Raw genomic sequence first — 27,909 nt, 5'->3', positions numbered from 1 at the left:
AGAGCCGCCGCTTTTCCCGAGAGCAGAGGGAAGGGGGAGGAGGTGGGGGAAGCTTCCACCAAGGTTCAAAGAAACGGGTGGGAGGTGCGAGGAAGAAAGGAGGAATTAAATCGATCAATTAAAAAAAAAATCTCTCAGCTGAGAATGATCAGACATGCGCGCTGGACCGCCGTGTTCGCCATCAGATTTGCACCACGGAGCAGCAGGCTGGCTCTGCGGTGCCCTATTGGCTATGAGCGGAAGAGGGCGGGGCTGCAGACGTGTCCTGATTTTTTAATGGGCTTACTGGTAGACTGTCACGAGGTGAAGGGATAGTGACCGTTTTTCAAAATAGGGAGCTGGACGTATGGTCTGGCAAAGCCCTTGTTGAAAATATATTTTGTTTTCTTAAAACCGGAAACTTCCAGAAAATACGGGAATACTTTGAGGCATATACTTCGAGGCAATTAAAGAGAGGGATATATAGCTATGTAGATACAGATATATACACACATAAATATATACATTTTATTTTCTTGGACCTGGAAACTTAGGGGAATATTTTGAGGCATATACTTCGAGGCAATTAAAGAGAGGGATATACAGATATGTAGATATAGATATATACACACACATATATACATTTTATTTTCTTGGAACTGGAAACTTAGGGGAATACTTTGGGGCATATACCTCGAGGAAATTAAAGACAGGGATGCACACATATGTGTGTATATACATATGTATTTATACACATAAATATGTACAGAGTAACATATATACAAAAACATTCGCAGCAGCATTTTTTTAAAAATATTGCAAAGCACTTGGCATTTTATGGTTGTTTTGAGGATCGAATGAGGTCAATGTGTAAAGCACTTTGCAAACCTTTGTAAAAAAAAAAAACAAACCAAAAGTGTTTCATTTTGACCTTTCAAAAAACATTTAAAATCATTTAAAGCATAAAGTAGTTATACTTCTCTGTGTCTCTCTGTTTTAATGGTATTTTAATGTATCAAATTGCCGTGGTCTGACATGTGATAAAGTTATGCTTATTCCTTGCAGTCTGGGAAAACCTCCATCACTCCATCTTCATTATTCAGTGCTTAGTCTTTGAAATTCAGCTTCTCACACACCCACCCTACATTCCTCTTGGGTGCATTTATCATTCCTGTATCCATCCAGGCCACAGCTGTAACAGAAGATAATTTTGCTTCTTTGCTTCTGTTGTCCTGGAGGTTATTTTGCATCAGACTGTTGTAATCTCTGTTCTCTTGATCTTACCTCTGTACAAATAGAACTGTTTTGTTTACAATTCCATATTTCAACAGATTTTCAGTAAATTTTTGTCCTTGAATCTTTATTAATAATCTATCTCGTGTTGACTATCTTCTTGTGCTACAGAAGAAGCTCCTTTAGAGTTAATCCATGTTGGACCTCCCATTGGGAATCCCTCTCTGCAACTGCATACTCGTGCATCTTATGTACTATATTCATCAAATGGTAGAAATGTGGTAGTATCTACTATGTTTCAAGTACAGAAAAGGCTCCTCCTGTCCTATCCCTATATACCATACTTCTCTTCATAGAAGCAGACCATATCTTCATTTTCAGGTGCCATTGCTTCCCTACAAATCAATCTCTGTAACCTGGCATCTGCCCAAACCACCAACTCTGTTGACTTCTCCCCTTTCTCATGAATTGTAGGATTGCTGAATACATCATATGTTTCCCATGGTGTATCACCAAATTGACTCTCTCAGCTTTGCAGGCATTTTTAAACCATGTGATTTCAGGCTTTTCATCCCTGTACCAGCTCATACATTTCTTGTCTGAACATATCCGCCTTCTGTAAGTCAGATACCTGCCAAGTCTACAATGAGTTAGTCACAGGGATAAAAAATTTTTAACATTAGGGTTTTTTTTTTAATTTTGAGTACCAAATTCTCTCCCTCCCTGTCCCCTCCCCAACTTTGAGACTTTAAGAAGGCAAGCAGTTTGATATAGATTATATATGTACAGTCACACAAAACATATTTCCATATTAGCCATGTTGAAAAAGAAAACAAAAATTAAAGTTTTTTTAAAGTATGCTTTTGAACTGCATTCAGATTCCATCAGTTCTTTCTCTGAAGAGGGAGAGCATTTTTCATCTTAAGTCCTTCAGATTTGTCTTGGATCATTGTACTGCTTAGAATAGCTAAGCAATTCACAGCTGATAATTGTATGCTGCTATTACTGCATACAATGGTCTCCTGGTTCTGCTCACTTTACTTTGCATCAGTTCAATATAAGTCTTCCCGAGTTTTTCTAAAAGTATCCTGCTCATCATTTCTTATGGCACAACAGTATTGCTTCATAATCATATACCACAATGTGTTATTCATCCCCTCAATTTCCAATTCTTTGCCACCACAAAAAGCATTGCTATAAATATTGTTGTACATATAGGTCCTTTTCTTTTTTTCTTTGATCTCTTCAGGATACAGACCTAGTAGAGATATTGCTGGATCAAAAGATAGGCACAGTTTTATAGCCCTTTGGGTTTGTTTCTGCAAAACCTTTTTAATTTAATGTACTCAAAATTGCCCATTTTACATCTCCTAATGTCTCTTGTTTGGTCATAAATTCTTCCCTTATCCATATATCTAAAAGGTAAAATATGCCATGTTCCCTTAATTTGCTTATATCACCCTTTAAATCTAAATCAAGTACCCATTTTGACCTTATCTGGATATATGGTATAAGATATTGGTCTATACCTAGTTTCTGTCAGACTGCTTTTCAGTTTTCCCAGCAAGTTTGGTCATACAGTGAATTCTTCTCACAAAAGTTTAGGTCTTGGGGTTTATCAAACACTAGATTACTATGATCATTTACTACTGTTTATTGTGTACCTAATGTATTCCACTGGTCCACTACTCTATTTCTTAGCCAGTACCAGACTGTTTTGATGATTACTGCATTGTAATGTGGTTTGAGATCTTGTATTGCTGGGTCACCTTCCTTCACATTTTTTTTCATTGATTCCCTTGATATTCTTGATCTTCTGGATGAATTTTATTATTTTTTCTAGCTCTATAGAATATTTTTTCGTAGTTTGATTGATATGGCACAGAATAAATTTAGGTAGAATTGTAATTTTTATTATGTTGGCTCAGTTTAGTTGAAGGAAGTTGGGATGTTTAACCTGGAGAAAATATAACTTCAGGGGATGAGGTAACTATCTTCAATTATTTGAAGGTCAATCACATGGAGATAGCATCAGATTTGTTCTCCTTTTCGCTAATGGACAAAAGGAGGACCAGTGAGTAGAAGCTGCAAAAGCCCCGCAAATTTAGGTTTGATGCAAGGAAAAACTTCCTAACAATTAAGGCTGTCCAAAAGTGGAATACATTGCCTTTGGAGGTAATGGGTTCTCCTTCGTTGGATATCTCCAAGGAAAGGCTGAATAATCTGGACAATCATTTGTCTGGTGTCCTTAAGTTGGCATGCTTCTGCACTTCTGACCTGGAACTATAGCTCCCATTGTGGGACTCAAGAGTTTCTGATTGGTGAGTATTCACTTTTACCTTGCCCTGACATTCCCAGCACCACCACCACCACCACCACCACATGCACACACACAAATCCCAGCTATGTTCATATTATGCTCCTGCCTTTCCAAATTGAGCTCTGAGGATAGTAGTAAAGTCAATACTACTATTCCTGACTCCAGTCATCATCTCTCTGATTTTCATATTCAAAATACTCTTCCCTGGACACCATTCTGCTGTATGTGCTATCTTTTCTTATTAACTCCTCGAAAGTAAGAGACAAAGGACCAGCGTTTCTTTGCTTGATTCACCTTCTTTCCTCCCTCCCACAATATGGGGAAGTATTACCTAAAACAAGACAAAAGTCCCCTAGGGTGAGTGGGTGGGGCAACCCCCCTCCCTATTCCCACTCCCCACCGTGATTGGCCTACAAGATTGGCCCCCACAGTTTCCTTCCCACCCACTCTACTTTCAGCCAGCCTGGGGTAGGCCTAGAGCAGGGGTGGGGAACCTGCAGGCTTGAGGCCACATATGACTTTCAGTCAAAGGGCCACACTGGAGGACCTAAGAGGGCCACATGTTGCCTCAAGGCCAAAGGTTCCCCACCACTGGTAGGGCAAAGCTGCGCCCTAGACCTCATTGATGCTGAGTCCCCTGATGCAGCTACCTTGTCGTCTAAGGGTATAAAAAGTCCCAGCCACATGGTGTCTGGGTCTCTAAGACTGGGTGGATTTCTGAAGTCCAAGAGAGTGACCTTATCCTGCCCTGCTGACCAGATGCGTTTCCATCTGGAGACTGGGGATTGAGACCAGAAGAGCTCAATGAGAATCACAGTGATTTAGGTTAAAGGCAAGGTCCTTATGAAAAAAATCTAGCCCATAAACCCTAAGATATCTTACAAGGTTTCAGTGATCAAAATTTATATTCCTTTGGGCAGAGCACTAGTAGGTAAGGGTATACTACCCTATGCGGACAGAAGGAAGGGAAAGGAAAGAAGGAAGGGAGGGAAGGAGGGAATGGGGGGGAGAGAAAAAGAGAGAGACAGACAGACAGAGAGAGAGAATGAGAGAGATGGAGAGAGAGAGACAGAGAGAGACAGAGACAGAGAGAGAGAAAGAGAGAGACAGAGAGCATGTAAGAGAGAGCTATATTGACCAACTGGCCAGTTCCAGCAGGGCAGCGCCTACTACTACTCATAGAGATTGTTGTTTGTCCTTCATTCTTGAACAGGGCCATGACATCAGGGAGGTGATGCCATGACATGCAAGTGAATTGGATTAAGTGAGAGAGGGCTGTGCAAAGTTGCCAGCCCCACTTTCTCCTCCAGAGCCATCTGGGTCCAGTGGCAAGATGTAGATCAGGAGGGGGGTGGAGCCAAGATGTCAGCTGGAAAGCAGGGACTCACTTAAGCTCTCCCCCAAATTCCTCCAAACACCTGTGTAAAAAATGTCTCTGAACAAATTCTAGAGCTGTGGAACCCACAAAATAGCAGAGGGAAGCAGGTCTCCAGCCCAGGACAGCCTAGATGGTTGCTGGGAATGGACTATCGCACAGTGTTGGGAGTGGAGCTCAGCCCAACATGGGCTGCACCAGGACAGACCAGACAAGGACTGGGCCTGAGCAGGCCTTAGGGCCATGAATCACTGAGCTGTAGCAGTTATCAGACTTCTCAACCCATAAACGCCAAAGACAACCCAGCAGGTTAGTGGGAAAACTGCTGGATTGGGGTAAGTGTGGTCTGGCCCCAGCCCTGGGCAGTGGCAGTGGCAGCAGCAGGAAGTTCCTGCAGCTGTTTCCAAAGCTCCAGCATCAGCTGCTTCTAGAGTCCCCGGCCCATGTGGTAGGAAGAATCAAGCAGCAGATGAGAGTGGGAGTGCAGGGAGCACAGGGTTCTCTTGCTTTGCCCTGCTTGAATCTGGGTCAAGGTCCTGGTTGGCATTTCTTGGGGGAGGAGGAGTGCTGATGTGGCAGAGCTTGCAGTGACAGTAGAGTAGGAGTAGCTCTGAAAACAGCAGCACAAGGCCCCTAAAGCTTGGGACAAAGTACTCTCTACTCTACAAGCAGTCATACCCTGACAAAAAAGCTCAAAGGTCAGGTAGTTGGCTGGGAACATTACCAGGCAGTGAAAAAGGACTCAGACTCAGACTCAGACTTTGGAATCTTTTTTGGTGACAAAGAAGATTGAAACACAGAGCCAGAAGAAGTCAACAAAGTCAAAGAGCCTACATCAAAAGCCTCCAAGAAAAAAATGAATTGGTCTCAGGCCATGGAAAAGCTCAAAAAGGATTTGGAAAATCAAGTAAGAGAAGTAGAGAAAAAATTGGGAAGAGAAATGAGAGTGACACAAGAAAATCATGAAAAATAAGTCAACTTGCTAAAGGAGACCCAAAAAAAATACTGAAGAAGATAACACCTTAAAAAAATAGACTAACCCAAATGGCAAAAGAGCTCCAAAAAACCAATGAGGAGAAGAATGCCTTGAAAGGCAGAATTAACCAAATGGAAAAGGAAGTCCAAAAGACCACTGAAGAAAATACTACCTTAAAAATTAGACTGCGGCGGAGCCAAGATGGCCGCATGAAGGCAGCGTCTTACCAGAGCTCTCTCACAAGGTCTGTCAGATTCCCATAAAAAAGTGAATTTGAGCAGATTTGAGAGAGTCAGAAACCACGAGCAGTCTGCGTGGGGCCAATTTCCGAGCCGGGAGAGTCTGAAAGACTGAAGACATGAACCTGTAGGCTCGGAGAGTGCTCGGCTGCGGAGCTGCTCCAGACAAAAGCGGAAGCGGCTGGCCGGGAAATCCACGTGGGAGACAGGCTGGGAGAAAGCTGGGCGCCCGAAACTGGCGGAGATCCCCAGGACTCCCAACACAGGACGGCAGTCTGTGGGAGCAAGAGAGGCAGCACAATGCCACTGGCCGGGAAAACACCAAATCCTGATGCTTCCAGCCCAGGCACTTCGCTTCTTGAACTTCCGGAAGACTCAATGGCCAGGTAAACGGCTCTAATCCCTCCCCCCCTCACCCAGAGAATTCCTCAGGGAAAAAAAAAGAGAACTGAAACAGAGGAGAAAGTAGTGGGGCCTCACAGGACAAATAGTAGAAGCTCATTAGTCCCAGAGGGGCAGAGTCGGCAGGGGTCAACACCAGGAGCCCAGACATAATCTTGCTCCCCCAGGGGAAGTGCCAGTCATCAGCTCAAACAACAAACAGCTGAGACCATTGCTGATAAGCAAGTGCTGGAGAGCACCGATAGGGAGTGAGACGCCAGGGAGCCAGACCCCTCCCCACACCTCAGGAAACTGAAGGCTATAATTCTAGACTCACAAGCCCCAGAATAAGAAAGCTGGGACAGAGTCCTGAGGCCCAAAGATAGAAATTCGTTGTAACGCCAGGAAAAGGCAAAAAAACAAACATGAAGAAGAACACAAAAAAAAACTGAGGACAATAGATTCTTTTTATGGAGACAGGCAGGATCAAAATATCAATATGGAAGAGGACAGCAATGACACTATAGACATGTCTGATACCTCAAAAGGTAATATGAACTGGTCTCCAGCCCAAAAAGCATGGCTGGAAGAGCTAAAGGAGGATTTTAAAAACCAAATTAGGGAGCTAAAAGAAGACGAAATCAAGTCCCTAAAGAATAAGATTGGTGAAATGGCTATGGAGATACAGAATCTAAAGAGAGAAAATGACACCCTGAGAGGTAAAATCAACCAAATGGAAAAGGAGACTCAAAAGCAAAATGAAAACACTAACTCATTAAAAATTAGAGTTGAGCAAGTGGAAGCTAATGAATCTATGAGGCACCAGGAAGTAGTAAAGCAAAACGTTAAGAATGAAAAAATAGAAAAAAATGTGAAATACCTGATTGGGAAAACAACGGACCTGGAAAATAGATCCAGGAGAGACAATTTAAGAGTTATTGGTCTACCGGAAATCCACGATGAAAAAAGGAGCCTTGACAGTATCTTCGAAGAAATTATCAAAGATAACTGCCCAGAGGTCCTAGAACCAGAGGGCAAAATAGTCATTGAAAGAATTCACCGATCACCCCCTGAAAGAGATCCGAAACTGAAAACACCAAGAAATATTATAGCCAAATTTGAGAACTATAAACTCAAGGAGAAAATACTGCAAGCAGCCCAAAAAAAGCAATTCAAATATCGTGGAACTACAGTCAGGATCACGCAGGATCTCTCAGCTTCCACATTAAAAGACAGGAGAAATTGGAATATGATATTCCGAAGGGCAAAGGAGCTGGGACTACAACCAAGGATCAACTACCCAGCAAAACTAAGCATAATTTTTCAGGCAAGGCGATGGACATTCAATGAAATAAGGGAATTCCAGACCTTCCTGATGAAAAGGCCAGAACTCAATGGAAAATTTGATCTCCAAATACAAAACTCAAGTGAGACAGAAAAAGGTAACCTGGGGGAAAAACCCCACAAACCTTATTAAACAATAAGGACAGGTTGTTTACATCTTTATGTGGGATTATATCATCTTATGTATGTTTTATATATATATATATATATATACACACACACATATAAGTCAGTCTTGAGAATGGTACAGCTATTATGACAATTGAAAGCGATACACACAGGTTGTGAATGCCTGTATAAATTAACTGATGTAAAGATATAAAATATAAGTAAGAGATATAAAGGGAGGGCTATGAGAGGAGCGGTAAGGAGGTAGTAGAAAAGGGTAAATTACACCAAATGAAGTGGCACAAAAACATATTATAGTAGAGGGAAAGAAGGGAGGGAGAAGAGCAGTATTTGTGCTTTACTGTCATCTGATCTAGTTCAAGAAGGGAATAACATACCCTGATAAGTTTAGCAATCTAACTTGTCCTACAGGAAGTAGGAGGGGAAGAGGGGAAAAAGGGAGGAGGGTGGTCAGAAGGGAGAGGAGAAGTAGCAAGTGGGAAATGGTAAGATAAGGGAGGAGAACAAAGAGGGAGGGTAAACTGAGGAAGGCGGAGGTCAAAAGCAAAACTTTGTTGAGGAGGAGAAGGGGAAAGGGAGAAATAAAAGCATAAACAGGGGAAACAGGATGGAGAAAAAGACACAGATAGAAATCATAACTCTGAACGTGCAGGGGATGAACATTCTCATAAACAGAAGCAGATAGCAGAATGGATTAAAAACCATAATCCTACAATATGCTGTTTACAAGAAACGCATTTGAAATGGGGGGATACACATAGGGTAAAGGTAAAAGGCTGGAGTAAAATACATTGTGCCTCAGCTAAAGTAAAAAAAGCAGGTGTAGCAATCCTAATCTCAGATAAAGCAAAAGTAAAGATAGATTTAATTAAAAGAGATAAGGAAGGACACTACATCCTGCTAAAAGGCACCATAAACAATGAAGCAATATCATTGCTTAACATATATGCACCAAGTGGTAAGGCATACAAATTCTTAGAGGAGAGAGGTTAAGGGAGGTACAGGAAGAAATAGACAGCAAAAGTATAATATTGGGAGACCTCAACCTCCCCCTTTCTGAACTTGATAAATCTAACCTGAAAATAAATAAGAAAAAAGCTAAGGAGGTAAACAGAATTTTAGAAAAGGCACATATGATAGACCTCTGGAGAAAACTGAATGGGGATAAAAAGGAATATACTTTCTTCTCAAAAGTACATGGCACATACTCAAAAATTGACCATGTACTAGGGCATAAAAACCTCACAATTCAGTGCAGAAAGGCAGAAGTAGTTGAAGCATCCTTTTCAGATCATGATGCAATCAGAATCATTTTAATAAAGAACCATGGAAAAATAAGCTAAAAACTAATTGGAAACTAAATAACTTAATTCTAAAGAATGAGTGGGCCAAAGAACAAATCAGAGAAACAATTAATAACTTCATTCAAGAGAATGACAATAATGAAACAACATACCAAAACTTATGGGATGCAGCAAAAGCAGTTCTTAGGGGAAGTTTTATATCCCTAAATGCCTACATGAATAAAATAGGGAAAAATAAGATCAATGATCTGGGCATACAGCTGAAAAAGCTAGAAAAAGAGCAAATTGAAAACCCCCAATTAAATACCAAATTAGAAATTCTGAAAATCAAAGGAGAGATTAATAAAATTGAAACCAAGAAAACTATTGAATTAATAAATAAAACAAAGAGCTGGTTTTATGAAAAAACCAATAAAATTGATAAACCTTTGGCCAATTTGATTAAAAAAAAGAAAGAAGAAAATCAAATTTCCAGTATCAAAAATGAAAAGGGTAAGGTCACCTCTAATGAAGAGGAAATCAAAACAACAATTAGAAATTATTGTGCCCAACTGCATGCCCATAAATTTGACAACCTTAGAGATATGGATGAATATCTACAAAAACATAAACTGCCCAGGCTAACAGAAAAGGAAGTAAAATTTCTTAATAACCTCATCTCAGAAAAAGAAATTGAATATGCCATCAATGAACTCCCTAGGAAAAAATCTCCAGGGCCAGATGGTTTTACATGTGAATTCTATCAAACATTTAAAGAACAACTAATTCCTATACTTTGTAGACTACTTGGGAAAATAGGTGAAGAAGGAGTCCTACCAAAATCTTTTTATGACACAAATATGGTACTAATACCCAAACCAGGTAGAGTCAAAACAGGGAAAGAAAATTATAGACCAATTTCTCTAATGAATATTGATGCAAAAATTTTAAATAAAATATTAGCAAAAAGATTGCAGCAAATCATCATGAGAATAATACACTATGACAAGGTAGGATTTATTCCAGGAATGCAAGGCTGGTTCAATATTAGGAAAACTATTAGCATAATTGACCATATCAACAACAAAACTAGCAGAAACCATATGATCATCTCAATAAATGCAGAAAAAGCCTTTGACAAAGTACAACACCCATTCCTATTAAAAACACTAGAAAGCATAGGAATAAGTGGAACCTTCCTCAAAATTATAAATAGTATCTACCTAAAACCATCGACAAGCATTATCTGTAATGGGGATAAGCTAGACGCATTCCCAATAAGATCAGGGGTGAAACAAGGATGTCCATTATCACCCCTATTATTCAATTTGGTACTAGAAACTTTAGCTGTAGCAATAAGAGGAGAAAAAGAAATTGAAGGAATTAGAATAGGAAAAGAAGAAACTAAATTATCACTTTTTGCAGATGATATGATGATTTATTTAGAGAACCCTAGAGAATCAAGTAAAAAACTACTTGAAATAATAAACAACTTTAGCAAAGTTGCAGGATATAAAATAAACGCACATAAATCCTCAGCATTCCTATACATTACTGACAAAGCCCAACAGCAAGAGATAGAAAGAGAAATTCCATTCGAAGTTACTATAGACACTATAAAATATTTGGGAGTCTATTTGCCAAGACAAACCCAGGGCCTATATGAACATAACTATGACACACTTTTCATGCGAATAAAATCAGATCTAAATAAATGGAAAAATATCAGTTGCTCATGGTTAGGCCGAGCTAACATAATAAAAATGACAATTTTACCTAAATTAATCTATCTATTCAGTGCCATACCAATCGAACTACCAAAAAATTATTTTACTGAGCTGGAAAAAATAATAATAAAATTCATCTGGAAAAACAAGAGGTCTAGAATATCTACGGTATTAATGAAAAGACATGCTAGAGAAGGTGGCCTTGCCATACCAGATATTAAACTGTACTACAGAGCAGCAGTCATCAAAACTGCCTGGTACTGGTTAAGAAATAGGGGTGTGGATCAGTGGAATAGGATAGGTACACAAGTAGGAGAAATCAACAAGTTTAGCAATCTACTCTTTGATAAACCCAAAGAGGCCAGCTTCTGGGCTAATAATTCACTATTTCACAAAAACTGTTGGGAAAACTGGAAAATGGTAGGGCAGAAACTGGGCATAGACCAATATCTCACACCATACACCAAAATAAAGTCAAAATGAGTTCCTGATTTAGGAGTAAAAGCTGATACTATAAGTAATTTGGGAAAGCAAGGAATAGTTTACTTATCAGATTTATGGAAAAGTAAAGAATTCATGACCCAACAAGAGATAGAGAGCATTACAAAATGCAAAATAGATAATTTTGATTATGTTAAATTGAAAGGTTTTTGTACAAAAAAAGCCAATGCAACAAGAATTAGGAGGGAAGCAGAAAATTGGGAGAAAATCTTTGCAACTAGTTTCTCTGATAAAGGCCTCATTTCTAAAATATACAGGGAACTGAGCCAAATATATAGAAATACAAGCCATTCCCCAATTGAGAAATGGTCAAAGGATATGAACAGGCAGTTTTCAGAGGAAGAAATTAAAGCTATGTATAGGCATATGAAAAAATGCTCTGGATCACTACTGATTAGAGAAATGCAAATCAAAACAACTCTTAGATACCACATCTCTCCTGTCAGATTGGCTAAACTAACAAAACAGGAAAATGATAAATGCTGGAAAGGATGTGGGAAAATTGGAACATTGTTACATTGCTGGTGGAGTTGTGAGCTGATCCAGCCATTTTGGAGAGCAATTTGGAACTATGCCCAAAGGGCTATAAAAATGTTCATACCCGGGGGCGGAGCCAAGATGGCGGCTGGTAAGCACGGACTAGAGTGAGCTCCGTACCCGAGTCCCTCCAAAAACCTATAAAAATGGCTCTGAACCAATTCTAGAACGGCAGAACCCACAGAACAGCAGAGGGAAGCAGGGCTCCAGCCCAGGACAGCCTGGATGGTCTCTGGGTGAGGTCTATTCCACACGGAGCTGGGAGCTGGGAGCTGGGAACGGAGTGGAGGAGAGCCCAGCCTGAGCGGCGTGGACGATCCAGACCAGAAGCCGGGCGGAGGGGGCCCTAGCGCCCTGAATATGTGAGCTGCGGCAGTTACCAGACCCCCTCGACCCACAAACACCAAAGACTGTGGAGAAGGTTAGTGGGAAAAGCTGCGGGAGTGGAAGGAGTTCGCGGTTCGGCTTCCAGCCCCGGGGGCAGCGGAGATGGGGCAGCTACAGCTGTTGTTACTTCTGGCTCCAGGCCCACCTGGTGGGAGGAATTAAGTGGCGGATCAGAGCAGGAGTGCAACAGCCTGCTGAAGATCTAAGCCCAGTCTGGACTGGGGGTCCTTGGGGAAGGAGGAGTGCGGCTCTGACAGAGCTGGCACCTCCCCCCCAAACGTAGAACATAGAACTCGTAAGTCTACAAGCAGTCATACCCCGGTGAAAAACTCAAGGGTCAAGTTAGTTGGTTGGGAATATGGCCAGGCAGCGAAAATGCGCCCAGATTCAGTCTCAGACTTTGGATTCTTTCTTTGGTGACAAAGATGACCAAAACATACAGCCTAGAGAAGACAACAAAGTCATAGAGCCTGCAACAAAAGCCTCCAAGAAAAACATGAACTGGCCCCAGGCCATAGAAGAACTCAAAAAGGATTTGGAAAAGCAAGTTAGAGAAGTAGAGGAAAAATTGGGAAGAGAAATGAGAAGGATGCGAGAAAACCATCAAAAACAAGTCAATGACTTGCTAAAGGAGACCCAAAAAAATACTGAAAAATACACTGAAGAAAACAACACCTTAAAAAACAGACTAACTCAAATGGCAAAAGAGCTCCAAAAAGCCAATGAGGAGAAGAATGCCTTGAAAGGCAGAATTAGCCAAAGGGAAAAGGAGGTCCAAAAGACCACGGAAGAAAATACTACCTTAAAAATTAGATTGGAACAAGTGGAAGCTAGTGACTTTAGGAGAAATCAGGATATTATAAAACAGAACCAAAGGAATGAAAAAATGGAAGACAATGTGAAATATCTCCTTGGAAAAACCACTGACCTGGAAAATAGATCCAGGAGAGATAATTTAAAAATTATTGGACTACCTGAAAGCCATGATCAAAAAAAGAGCCTAGATACCATCTTTCAGGAAATTATCAAGGAGAACTGCCCTGATATTCTAGAGCCACAGGGCAAAATAGAAATTGAAAGAATCCATCGATCACCTCCTCAAATAGATCCCAAAAAGAAATCTCCTAGGAATATTGTTGCCAAATTCCAGAGCTCCCAGATCAAGGAGAAAATACTGCAAGCAGCCAGAAAGAAACAATTTGAGTATTGTGGAAACCCAATCAGAATAATCCAAGATCTGGCAGCTTCTACATTAAGAGATCGAAGGGCTTGGAATGCGATATTCTGGAGGTCAATGGAGCTAGGATTAAAACCTAGAATCACCTTCCCAGCAAAACTGAGTATCATGTTCCAAGGCAAAATATGGAGTTTCAATAAAATAGAGGACTTTCAAGCTTTCTCAGTGAAAAGACCAGAACTGAATAGAAAATTTGACTTTCAAACACAAGAATCAAGAGAAGCATGAAAAGGTAATCAAGAAACGGAAATTGCAAGGGACTTACTAAAGTTGAACTGTTTTGTTTACATTCCTACATGGAAAGATGATGAGTATGATTCATGAGACCTCAGTATTAGGGTAGTTGAAGGGAATATGCATATATATATTTGTATATATATATGTATGTTTATGTATATATATATTTGAATGTGTATGTATGTATATATCTATGTGTATATGTATGTATGTGTATATATATATGTGTTTACATGTATATATATATATATATATATGTAAAAGAGAGAGAGCAGACACAGGGTGAGTTGAAGATGAAGGGAAGATATCTAAAAGAAATAAAATGAAATTAAGGGATGAGAGAGTAACATACTGAGAGAGGGAGATAGGGAGAGATAGAATGTGGTGGATTATCTCGCATAAAGGTGGCAAGAGGAAGCAGTTCTATGGGAGGAGGGGAGAGGGCAGGTGTGGGGGGAATGAGTGAACCTTGCTCTCATCAGATTTGGCCTGAGGGGGAATACCATACATACTCAGTTGGGTATCTTACCCCACAGGAAAGAAGAGGGAGGAAGATTAAAAAAAAAATAAAAGGCAGGGGGATGATGGAGGGGAGGGCAGATGGGGGTGGAGGTAATCAAAACAAACACTTTGGAAAGGGGACAGGGTCAAGGGAGAAAATTCAATAAAGCGGGATGGGTTGGGAAGGAGCAAAATGTAGTTAGCCTTTCACAACATGAGTATTGTGGAAGGGTTATACATAATAATACATGTGTGGCCTAGGTTGAATTGCTCAACTTCTTAGGGAGGGTGGGTGGGAAGGGAAGAGGAAAGAGAATTTGGAACTCAAAGTTTTAAAATCAGATGTTCAAAAACAAAAAAAGTTTTTATATGCAACTAAAAAATAAGATACACAGGCAATGGGGTGTAGAAATTTATCTTGCCCTACAAGAAAGGAAGGGAAAAGGGGATGAGAGGGGAGGGGGGTGACAGAGGGGAGGGCTGACTGGGGAACAGGGCAACCAGAATATAAGCCATCTTGGAGTGGGGGGGAGGGTAGAAATGGGGAGAAAATTTGTAATTCAAACTGTTGTGAAAATCAATGCTGAAAACCAAATATGTTAAATAAATAAATTGCATTAAAAAAAAATAAAAAGTAGAGAACGCAAAAAAAAAAAATGTTCATACCCTTTGATCCAGCAATACTACTTCTAGGGTTGTATCCCAAAGAAATCACACTAGCGGGAAAAGGACCCATATGTACAAGGATATTTATAGTGGCTCTTTTTGTGGTAGCCAAGAATTGGAAATCAAAGGGATGCCCATCAATTGGGGAATGGCTGAACAAGCTGTGGTATATGAAGGTGATGGAATACTATTGTGCCATAAGAAATGGGGATGATGCAGACTTCGTAACAACCTGGAAAAACCTACATGACATGTTAGGGGCGCTCTGGACCTAGGCCCCCCGAGAGGGTAGTGAGACGCCAGGGAGTCTGGACCTGCTGACGTGGCAATGCCTGTATGGCTTCCACCACCTCAGCACCGGGGCGGCTCTTACTGGAGGAGCTCCACCCTCGGGGAGGAACTGGGGAGGAGCCAACCCGGAACACCCCGATAGGTTATATAAGGCGCGCCCCAGAGAGGGTCAGTGGGACTTCTGTTACGCCATGCAATAAAGCTGCTTGTGCATTCCGGTGTCTGCCTGGTGATTCTCCTCTCGCGTCCCCCGAGAGGAGCCGGAGACGTCCGAAGACCCGAGGGCAGGGTAAGTGGAGGCAGTGGTCGGGGTGTCGCCCCCGACAATGACATAATGCTGAGTGAGCAGAGCAGAGCCAGGAGAACGTTGTGCACAGCCACAGATATATGGATTCTGTGAGGACCAACCCTGACATACTTCGCTCTTCTCAGCAACCTAAGGTGCAAGGACAACTCCAGGGGACTCACGATGGAGAATGCTATCTTCATCCAGAGAAAGAACTGTGAAGTTTGAATACAGATTGAGGCGCACTACATGCTCGCCTTTTTTGCTTCTCTTTTGTTTTTGTTTTTGGGTTGTTTTTTTTTTCTTTTCTGGTTCTGTTTCTTCTTTCTCATGATTCATTCCATTGGTCATAATTCTTCTCCACAACTTGACTAGTGTATAAATTAATTCAATGCGAAGTTATACGTGATAGTTATATGAGATTCCATGCTGTCTTGGGGAGGGAGGGGGGAGGAAGGGGAGAAAATCTGGAAATCAAAACTATGTAGAACTGTGTGTGGTAAACTAAAAATAAATAATTAAAATTTAAAAAAAATTAGACTGGAGCAAGTGGAGGCTACTGAATTTATGAGACATCAAGAAATTATAAAACAGGACCAAAGGAATGAAAAAATGGAAGACTGTGAAATATCTCATTGGAAAAACCACTGACCTAGAAAATAGATCCAGGAGAGATAATTTAAAAATTATCATACTACCTTAAAGCCATGATCAAAAAAAGAGCCTACACATCATCTTTCAAGAAATTATCAAGGAAAATTGCCCTGATATTCTAGAACCAGAGAGTAAAATAGAATCCACCAATCACTTCTTTAAAAAGTTTCCAAAAAGAAAACTCCTAAGGATATTGTCACCAAATTCCAGAGTTCCCAGGTCAAGGAGAAAATACTGCAAGCAGCCAGAAAGAAATAATTTGAGTATTGTGGAAACATAATCAGGATAATACAAGATCTAGCAGCTTCTACATTAAGAGATCAAAGGGCTTGGAATATGATATTCCAGAGGTACAAGGAGCTAGGATTAAAACCAAGAATCACCTACTCAGAAAAACTGAGTATAATGCTCCAAGGCAAAATAAGGATTTTCAATAAAATAGAGAACTTTCAAGCTTTCTCAATGAAAAGACCAGAACTGAATAGAAAATTTGATTTTTCAAATACAAGAATCAAGAGAAGCATGAAAAGGTAAACAAGAAAGAAATCATAAGGGACTTACTAAAGTTGAACTGTTTTGTTTACATTCCTATATGGAAAGATGATGTGTGTAATTCATGAGACCTTTCTTAGTATTAGGGTAATTGAAGGTAATATACATGTATAGAGAGGGAGGGCACAGGGTGAGTTGAATATGAAGGGATGATATCTAAAAAATTAAATTAAATTAAGGGGTGAGAGAGGAATATATTGAGAGAGGGAGAAAGGGGGAGATGGAATGGAGTAAATTATCTCACATAAAAGTGGCAAGAAAAAGCTGTTCTGTTGGAAGGGAAGAGGGGGCAGGTGAGGGAGAATGAGTGAATCTTGCTCTCATTGGATTTAACTTGAGGAGGCAATAACATGCACACTCATTTGGGTATCTTACCCGACAGGAAAGTAGGGGGAAGGGGATAAAAAAGGAGGGATGTTAGAGGGGAGGGCAGATAGGGGGAGGAGGTAATCAAAAGCAAACACTTTTGAAAAGGGGCAGGATCAAGGGAGAAAATTGAATAAAGGGGGACAGGATAGGAAGGAGCAAAATATAGTTAGTCTTTCACAACGTGATTATTGTGGAAGTGTTTTGCATATTGATACATGTGTGGCCTATGTTGAATTGCTTGCCTTCTTAGGGAGGGTGGGTGGGGAGGGAAGAGTGGAGAGAATTTGGAACTCAAAGTTCTAAAAGCAGATGCTCAAAAAAAAAGTTGTTTTTGCATGCAACTGGGAAATAAGATATATAGGCAATGGAGTATATAAATCTATCTTGCCCTACAAGAAAGTAAAGGGAAGGGGATGGCAGGGGTGGTGATGACAGAAGGGAGGGCTGACTGGGAATGGGACAATCAGAATATATGCCATCTTGGAGTGGGGGGAGGGTAGAAATGGGAGAAAATTTGTAACTCAAAATCTTGTGAAAATCAATGTTGAAAACTAAAAATATTTAATAAATAAATTGTTGCCAATGCTTAAAAAAAACTTTAAATAAAAATGTTAAAAAAAAAAGATGTAGATCAGGAAGAGGGGAGGTGGCCCTAGATGCAGTAGGAGATGACCTTTTTAAGCAAAGGACTTTAACAAGTTTTGGTTTGACTGAGGCAAGGCCCAATTAGTGATTAAGGGCAGGTAAGAAATGAGGCAGAGAATGGCTTCTATTACCTAGTCCAAAAAAAAAAAGGTGCCACTATATCCCAGTTTCCTACCCTTGCTGTATTAGGACAAAATAAATTTCTGTGTGTTAAATGTTGAATGAGTTAGAAGTGCCTCATTTCATCCCAACATCAGACCAGAACAAAGAGATTACTGGCCTTAGAGATGCCTCTAAACAGTAGGAATCCACTTACTTGTACTTGTATCCTCCTATCATGTCATCCTTCTGAGGATACTTCTCACTACACTGAGAAAGAAAAGCTGGGAGGAACAGCCGTGATGGTACCATTTCAGGACAGAAGCCAAATAGGCTTCCTACTGTTACCTTCCACCAACTCACCTACTTGCCTGCCAATCCATTTGTCATAAAAACAAAAGGCAGCACCCCAATCAGAGATTATAATATCTAAAATATGAAATTTATCCTTAGAAAAGCTCTCTTTGAATGTAATATCATATCTAAGGATTTCCGGTAGTTTTAGATTCAGTGTAAAACATTATTTTTATGCTCAAGGGTTCTCAAACAAACAAGAGCAAAGTGTTGAAAAAACTCTCTGAATGACTGAAGCAAAAGGTAACCAAGAATGGAATAATTTCAAATTTTCAAAGAATAATTTGGTCTTTTGCCTGAAATTTTGGAGACAATTTCAAATAACCAATCCTTTACTCTCCTTGCCTATCAGACATATCATTTCAATGCACTCTTAAAGAGAAAAGAGCTTTCATGGAATGATTTAATATTTTTTATTTCCTCCTACTTTTCCATGTATTACAAACACAGAACCTGGTCATTAAGGAAATCTTGATTTAATGCAGTTTTCCTAATAATTGAAAACTGTGTCAGAACCACTCAACCAAAGAAGTACATGTTGTTAACTTAAATAGGTTGCATCTATTATCACCATAATTTTTTTATTTACTATATGTTTACCTGGGACAGCTGAGTAGCCCAGTAGAAAGAGTACTGGGCCTAAAGTCAGGAAGGCTCATCTTCCCAAGTTCAAATCTGGCCTCAGATACTTACTAGCTGTGTGACTCTGGGCAAGTCACTTAACTCTCTTTGCCTCAATTCCTCATCTGCAAAATGAGCTGGAGAAGGAAATGGCAAACCACTCTAGTTTCTTTGCCAAGAAAACCCCAAATTGGGTCCCCGAAAAATCAGACACAACTTAAACAACAACTACAACAGCTACCTTTACCCAAGTCTATAAGCCAATTCCATCTGGTATCTTAGGAAAAGAGACACTGCTCACACTCAGGGAATTTATCCCATTACAATTCACAGAGTCAAAGAATTAAAAACTGGAACGGACCTTGAGATCTTCTAATCCAACCTCTCATTTAACACATGAGGAAACTGAGAAGGCAAATGATTTGTTCAAAGTCACACAAGCAATATCCGGCAGAATTGAGATTTGAACCAGGCCCTGTGACTCCCAATCCAGTGTCTTTTCCACCACCTCTGCTGCCTCCTGTCTCTATCTATTTGGATCCATATATCACAGCCAATTTTTGTACCTTTCTAATTTTATGAATGACACATTAAAAATACTGGTAAAAATTATAAATTTATAACTAAAAATCTAGGAAATAACTATTAAGGTTCTCACAAATAAAAATAGTACAAAGAAGACAGAAACACCTTTTTAATGATGTGGTAAAAGAAGAAAAAAAATCTTAATGAAATTCAGAGATGATACTAAATTGAGAAGTGTTAGAAACAAAAACAGAGTGAACATACCAAAAAGTCACGGATTAAAATTAATTACGCGAAATAAGAAAATTCAACTTTGTTTTTAAAAGAATACTAAAGATCAACATGGAAAAGAAAATTAAAAGCCTAAATTGGTAAATGCAAGTAAAGTGTGACAATTACATTAAATCTAAAACTAGTTTGGAAATAATAGTGAATGACAAATTAGGTCATGGCAGTTGTTTGAAGAGAGAAAATGTGATAAAAGGGAAGGTGTACAGAAGCAGGACTGAGAAAAACATAGGTTCTAATCTTAACTCTGCCATTAAATAGCTATGAGACTGTGGGCAAATTGCTTTTTCTACTTACCTCTGTTTCTCTGTCCTCTCAGTGTTGACATATCCCCCACGCTTAGCACAGTGCCTGGCACATAGTGAGTACTTAATAAATGCTTTTTGATTGAAAATTGACTAAATGATCTCTAAGATCAATCACCCCACCCTACCCCAAGCGCTAAAATGTTATGATTCCTAGTGAATGTGCCAACAGATCTTCTATCTGGCCCTTTAACTTTGGCTGTGTAATAATAATCTCTAACTAGCATGTATAATAATGTAGGTCTGTACGTATGTTATCTTATTTGACCCTCACACCAGCCCTGTTTTACAGATGAGGAAACTGAAACAAAGAAAGGTAAGTGGCCAAGGTGGGATTTGAGCTCAGGTGTAGTGCTCTTACCGGATGAGCCACCTAGCTCCTGAGATCATCTGCTGCAATATCTATTAATGTGTAAAAATAAGGACTTTTGAGACTGTGACTACTAAGTTTTATTTTTGAAGCAGTTACCCTTTTCAGTTGTCTTTATTTTGTTGTTGTTGTTCAGTCGTTTTAGTCATGTCCTATTCTTTGTGAACCCATTTGGGTTTTCTTGGCAAAGATACTGGAGCGGTTTGTTATTTCTTTCTCCAGTTCATTTTATAGATGAGGAAACTGAGGCAAACAGGGTTAAGTGACTTGCCCAGGGTCACACAGCTAGTAAGTGTCTGAGACCAGACTTAAACTCAGGAAGATGAGTCTTGTTGACTCCAGGCATGGCAGGCTACCCACTGTACCACCTAGCTGCCCTGTGTTTATTTTTTTCCCTTCCCTTGTTCCTTGACATGTGCTATGCTAACCATGAAAAAAAAATGCAGAGTAATCAAACAATAGGTTATATCTACCTGAGAATATCCTTGAAGGTAATTTTGTAAAGCTCCTAGTGACTTTTCAGAAAAGTTTTTAGTGACAACATCCGTCCCCTAGGAATTCTCTGTTTTCCATAGCATATTCTATCATTTTAATAATGTGGCATACATTTGTAACATGAGGTCACCCGAGATATCGGCTCATATGTACTGGTCACATAGGTAAAAAATCCAGTCAAGGGGTTTGAATCAACACAGCATGCTATATCTGAGTTAGCCACCAGGAGGGACTCTTCTATGTTTTTCCCATCACCCCAAGGTTGCCTTGCCCAGGTTGCTAAAACTCTTCAACGAGCTGCAATATCTCCTCCGGTCACTAGAGGACCCTTGAAACCAGAGACTATCTGATCTGCCACCCTCTCCCCTCAAATAGCAGCCATTCAAAATGTCATTTTGCCCCTCGCTTTCTTGGATCTGCCATGGTAGAGAGCACAGCTTGGTATTTTTGAGAACAGATCAGCAGAAGCTTTTATTCAGGAGTACAGAAACACATACACCTGTAGCAATAAAAGGACCCTTAGGGAAGAAATTTCCTTTGAACTGAGCTTTAGGGGGACTATTTATACAATCAGAAATATGCCTTCTTAATCAAAATTATCCATTTTGCATTTTGTAATGCTCTCCATCTCTTGTTGTGTCATGAATTCTTTTTTTTTCCATAAATCTGATAGGTAAACTATTCCATGCTCTCCCAAATTGCTTATAGTATCAGCGTTTATTCCTAAATCATGAAACCATTTTGACTTTATTTTGGTATGTGCTATAAGATATTGGTCTATGCCCAGTTTCTGCCCTACCATTTTCCAATTTTCCCAGCAGTTTTTGTGAAATAGTGAATTCTTAGCTCAGAAGCTGGATTCTTTGGGTTTATTAAAGAGTAGATTGCTATATTCATTGACTTCTGCATCTTATGTACCTATCCTATGTTTTTGTATAAAAAAAAAGCCAACGCAACAAAGATTAGGAGGGAAGCAGAAAATTGGGAGAAAATCTTTATAACCAGTGTCTCTGATAAAGGCCTCATCTCTAAAATATACAGGGAACTGAGCCAAATTTATATAAATACAAATCATTCCCCAATTGAGAAATGGTCAAAGGATGTGAACAGGCAGTTTTCAGAGGAAGAAATTAAAAATATCTATAGGCATATGAAAAAATGCTCGAAATCACTACTGATTAGAGAAATACAAATCAAAACAATTCTTAGGTACCACATCTCACCTGTCAGATTGGCTAAAATGACAAAATAGGAAAATGATAAATGCTGGAGAGGATGTGGGAAAATTGGAACAGTGTTACATTACATTGCTATTGGAGTTGCGAAGTGATCCAGCCATTCTGGAGAGTAATTTGGAACTACGCCCAAAGGGCTATAAAAATGTTCATACTCTTTGGCCCAGCAATACCACTTCTAGGGTTGTATCCCAAAGAGAACACACAAGCGGGAAAAGGATCCATATGTACAAAAATATTTTTAAAGGCTCTTTTTGTAGTAGCAAAGAATAGGAAATAAAGGGGAAGCCCATCAATAGGGAAATGGCTGAACAAGTTGTGGTATATGAAGGTAATGGAATACTATTGTGCTATAAGAAATGGGGATGATATGGACTTCATAACAACCTGAAAAACCTACGCGATATAACGCTGAGCAAGCGGAGCAGAACCAGGAGAACATTATACACAACTACAGATATATGGATTCTGTGATGACTAACCCTGATAGACTTTGCTCTTCTCAGCAATACAAGGTGCGAAGACAACTCCAAAGGACTCACGATGGAGAATACTATCTACATCCAGAGAAAGAACTATGGATTCTGAATCCAGATTGAGGCATACTTTATGCTTGCCTTTTTTTCCCCCATTGTTTTTTTTTCTCTTTTGTTTTTGTTGGGGGGAGGGGGTTGGTTCTGCTTCTTCCTTCTCATGATTCATTCCTTTGGTCATAACTCTTCTTTAGAACTTGACTATTGTGTAAATAATTTCAGTGTGAAGTTATATGTAGAAGATATATCAGATTCCACGTCATCTTGGGGAGAGAGTGGGGGAGAGGGGGGAAGAAAATCTGGAACTCAAAATTATGTAGAACCTAGTGTTGTAAACTAAAAATAAAAAATCTTAAAGTTTTAAAAAAATATGCCTTCTTTCTGCCTTAGCTTTGTAAACTGGCCTGTGTCCATCTAGAATTTATCACTTTGTGTAGCACTGACAAGGGATTATCTATTTATCAGCCTTGTAGGAAAAACAGGTGTGGTACAGGTTTGAGTGCATGAGTGAAAAAAAAGGATCTCTGACACTATGCTTTGACTGAAATGGAGGCCATTTTCCAAGGAAGGAAAGAGAGATGAAGTGGGGAAAGGTAAACAGAGAGAGAGAGAGAATATCCATGATCCCCTTCTCTTTGATTCCCCAAGTCCTAATTTAGGGGAGAAGATGCAATATTAAAATGTGGAATATAATTATATTTTGGTTCTGTCCTCCACCCCTTGAAATGGTTCAGTCTCACAGTGTCTTACCTTTGTATCAAAATGGTCGGTTCAGACACTCAGTAAGTGCATTCATTGCAGTTTTATTAACACTAAATTTAAATGAAGAAAAAACAGGGAATACTCTCCTTCACCAGAGCAGATAGTAATCACTCTATCTTCCCACCACACCTGCTTCTGTCTGGGATTGTCCCTGCAGACTAAGAGGTTCCTTAGCAAGCACACCTGCACTAGAGGGCCTTTCTCTACAGCCTACCTCCTTGATGGACCACACACCATGGAATAGTCCTCTACAAGGCCTGTCCCCTTTCTCAAAGTGTTTGAATTTCTCCTAGAGCCTAGGCTGACCTGCTTTCATTGTTCTGCAGACCCTGTTCCTTACTTCTGGACTTCAGAACTATTCCTTCCTCCCTCCCTCCCTTCCTTCGTTCTTTCCTCCCTTCCTTCCTTCCTCTTTCCACTCCTCCCTTCCTCTCTCTCTCCCTTCCTTCCTTGCTTCCTTCATCTCTCCCTCCATCCCTCCACTGAGCCCCATTCTATGAATGATCTTGGACCTTTAGAATCTTTACAGAGGCAGTAAAACAAGCAAGATTCTCCAATGCTACAATGAATTTCTGTTAAATTCAATGCACTGGTAGAGGTCAGGTAGAGGAAGGCCCCACCAGTGTGTAGAGCTGTGATTACAACCTATTTTTGCATCTCCTTCTTAGCCTTTCCAAGAGCAGAGAGGAAGGATATATTCTCCAGGCAGAGTGAAAGAGAAGTTCTCTTTTCAGTCAATCCCAAAAGCAGGTTCCACATGGAGACCTGGCACTATTCTTTTTATTTTTTATTTTTTTATAAATTAATTTATTTTTAGTTTCCAACATTCACTTTCATAAGTTTTAAATTTTCCCCACCTCCGTTCTCTCCTCCCTCCCCCCTCCCCAAGACAGCATGCAATCCAATATAGGCTCTACATATACATTCTTATTAAACATATTTTCATATTAGTCATGTTGTGTAGAAGAATTAGAACGAATGGGAGGAACCATGAGAAAGAAAAAACTAAACTCAACCAAACTAAACTAAAAAAGAGAGCAAATAGCATGCTTCGTTCTGCATTCAGTCTCTGTATTTCTTTCTCTGGATGTGGATGGCATTTTCCATCATGATTGTTTTGGAGTTGTTTTAGGTCCTTGCATTGCTGAGAGGAGCTAAGTCTATCAAAGTTACTCATCACACAGTGTTGCTGTTACTGTGTACAGCGTTCTCTTGGTTCTGCTCACTTCTCTCAGTCTCAGTTCATATAAGTCTTTCCAGGTTCATCTGAAGTCTAAGAGCTGGCATTTTTAAGGCTGGTGAGTGCCCTTCCTTTTCTGGAACCCTGGGGAGTACAGGATCCCTTTGCCATAGAAAGGTTGTTAGAGTACCTGTTCTATTTTGGAGGCCTATCCTTTAGCCTTTTAGACAGATGTGAAAAGGGTAAATTCCAAAAACAAGCCCTGGGCATCTGAGGAGGCAGACTCTTTCTTTAGTCTCCCTCCATTTCACCCTGTATACACATATTCATGATATTAAGGATTCAAAATATGAAGAGCTTAACTCTAAGATCTACTTGCTTTCCTGTCCCAGTGCTATCCTCTCTCCTAGACACCTCTGTCTCTCTGTGTGGCTGCATAGTTGCCCCTTGGAAAACACTACTTCTGCCATAGCTGGATGATCTAAGAGAATCCTTTTCTTCATCTTCCTAACACATACACCAGCCTTTCCCTATCCTCTTTCAGCATTAGGGGAGATGGTTGTTCCAAATCTCTTGCAACTGTTCAGTTCCTGTTGGCCTTGGATCTATAATATTATGGAAAGATTACCCAAATCTTTCTGGTACTTGTCTGCTATACTCACAAGAGCTTTCCTCCCGTAATTTAGGAGCAGCTGTAGAAAATAGAGAACCTTTCATCAATGTATTTTATATCCCAAGTAAAAATTATTCTCAAGACTATCAATAATTCTTTTAACTGGGAGTTCATGTAGTACATTTATGGACCACCCACACCGTCTGCTCACCAGCAGATTCTAACATTTCCACTTCTTTCCCAACTACAATGAAGTTGCGTTGCTTCGGATCTGATTTTAGCAAATGCTTCCAGTATTTTGTATAACTTCCCTGAGTTTGTCTACTCTGAGTTAACTGACTGTCAAACAAACAAACAAACAAACAGTTATTTGGGAATTCAAGGGGAGGAGTGTTTTCACAAGATGTCAAGGTACTATACGTAGCCTGGAGTTCTGATCAGAATACTTTCAGGATCCAAAAATACCTTTCTCCCCGCTGCATCCAATCAGAAAACTGCATCTCTAAATGAAGTTTTTAAAAAGTAGCAGGATGACAGGAGGGGAAAGGGCAGAGGACGAGGGGAAATAGACCTAGTCTACATAATCTTAATATAAAAAGTCCATATAGAAGAAAATATAGAAGATATAAAAGGTCAATATGGAAAACATTATAGATTTTGAGACTGAAAGGACTTCCAATCATGTAGTTCAACTGCCTCGCTTCACAGATAAGCTGCCCTGAAACCATGTGAGCATATGACTTCTTTGTCTCTTTTTGTGTTTTTCATTCCTGATCTTAAGTTAATGATTATTCCAAGATAGAATGGCCAGGAGATTTAGTGAGTTCCAAGAGGGCAAAAGAGCCTGTGAGGTGGCAGCTTTGATATTACCAGAGGGGCAGTGACTGACAAAGGCAACCCTGAATTGAAAATGGAAAGACACACCAAGGACTGGTATATGCAGAGATATAGTCACTTGAGGAAAGGCAGCTTCAAGAAGTAAGACCCATCATAGCAAGAAAAGTTCAGCTATGGACTCAAGAAAGGCTTAGCACCTTGGAGAGCTACTAAGAAAGCTGAATCCATGGGAAGCTACTTTAGGGTTCTCTGAAGGAAGAAAAGGACTTCCACGGCCAGGAGTTATAAAGTATCCTTTTGCTCAATGGATTTCCCATATGTGCACATTATCACCATTGTAGTTGTAGTTTGAGTCCCCTCTCCCCCATGGACACATTTGTAGGAGAATATATCCCAGACTTTGGAAGAAATGTTTTATACCAACTCTTCTTACTATATAACTCCTTAGTAAATGCCTTTGCTAAAATCATATTGTTGGCTATGCTTGGCCACTAAGCACTGGGTGGCCAGGTTTCCTGTGAGTCAGGAAGCAGTATTGTCCTCCATCTGTGAGAGCTAACAAATGAGTGAGAACTAAGAGGGATCAAGAGCTTTGGGTTTGAAGTAGCCTGGCAAGTGGCCCTCCCTTGTCCCCAGTGCCTCTCCAGGAGAGTCATGAGCTCAGTCCCATGATTGCACCCCCTGACTGCTGCCATAATCATTGTTATCTCAGGCAAAAAGTAGCTGGAGCACCACTCAGTCTCAGCCTCCCACCCAGCCTGGTCCAATCCAGCCTCTCCATCCTGGCCTAGGGGCCCCAATCATATCACACATAACAATATGTACCTTAGCCTGATGAAAAGATGCAATACCCAAATAACATTCTTAGAAAACTGTGAAGTTAAGCCCAGGAAATCATTCAGTCATCATGGCATAGGTTTTGTGACATGGAACTTCATCTCCTTCTTGCTGAAAATAAAAAATTATGATTCTTCTTCCTCACCTTCTAAAGCTAACATAGCTAACAGGATTTGGTTCATCTGACCTAGCTAAGATACGGTCTATAGTCAGAGATATCAAACATGTAACCCTTGGGCCTCAACACTCCCCAGTGTTGGCCAGAACCAGATTAAAATGTTGGGAAATATTTAACAAAATAAATAAAAACACAATAAAACATAGATAATGTTCATATGTGGTTTTCTAAGTCAACATGTAGCTCATAAGGATCTTTATGGACAGTGTAGTGGCCTTCATTTCTTTCTGAGTTTGATACCACTGATCTACATTGTCATGACATGTCTTCTAGTTGTCTCTGCAGACTTTGTTATGACTTTTGTCATGTTGCTGCTTTCCAAAGACTTTTGGTACTCTATGATTGACAGTGTTGTTTTTAACTGCAGAAGTTTTAGCTGTCATCTCATCTGTTGTTCAGTCCTTTCAGTCATCTCTGACACATTGCGACCCCGTTTGGAGTTTTCTTGCCAAGGATACTGGAGTGGTTTGCTATTTCCTTCTCCAACTCACTTTACAGGTGAGGAAATCAAGGCAAACAAGGTTGAGTGACTTGCCCAGGGTCACACAGCTAGAACCTCACTCCAGGTCTGACACTCTATCCACTGTACCATTTGGCTGGCTGTCATCTCATCTAAGAACTATACAAATTGACCCTGGGTTATACTCCAAGAAAATGTTACTAAAGAATATGTAGATAGTTTCCAGCTAAAACCTGGTGAAGTGATCTAGAAGGTACCCTAAATGTTGTCATATCTAGCCTGAATGTGCACACCCCTACAATATTTGTAAGTGATGTATTTGAAAGATGGACCACCACTGCCCGTGTCTCATCCTAGAACCTCCCTGA

At 40.1% G+C, this 27,909-nt stretch overlaps 1 pseudogene; it reads left to right on the top strand.

Annotated features, from left to right (window-relative positions):
• The first annotated feature begins 144 nt into the window (after window positions 1-144).
• On the top strand, window positions 145-27,909 carry LOC118836413 (annotated as a pseudogene).

This window comes from Trichosurus vulpecula, chromosome 1 (genome assembly GCF_011100635.1).
Source record: "Trichosurus vulpecula isolate mTriVul1 chromosome 1, mTriVul1.pri, whole genome shotgun sequence".
NCBI lineage: Eukaryota > Metazoa > Chordata > Mammalia > Diprotodontia > Phalangeridae > Trichosurus > Trichosurus vulpecula.
This window is presented reverse-complemented; position numbering and strand designations above follow the sequence as displayed.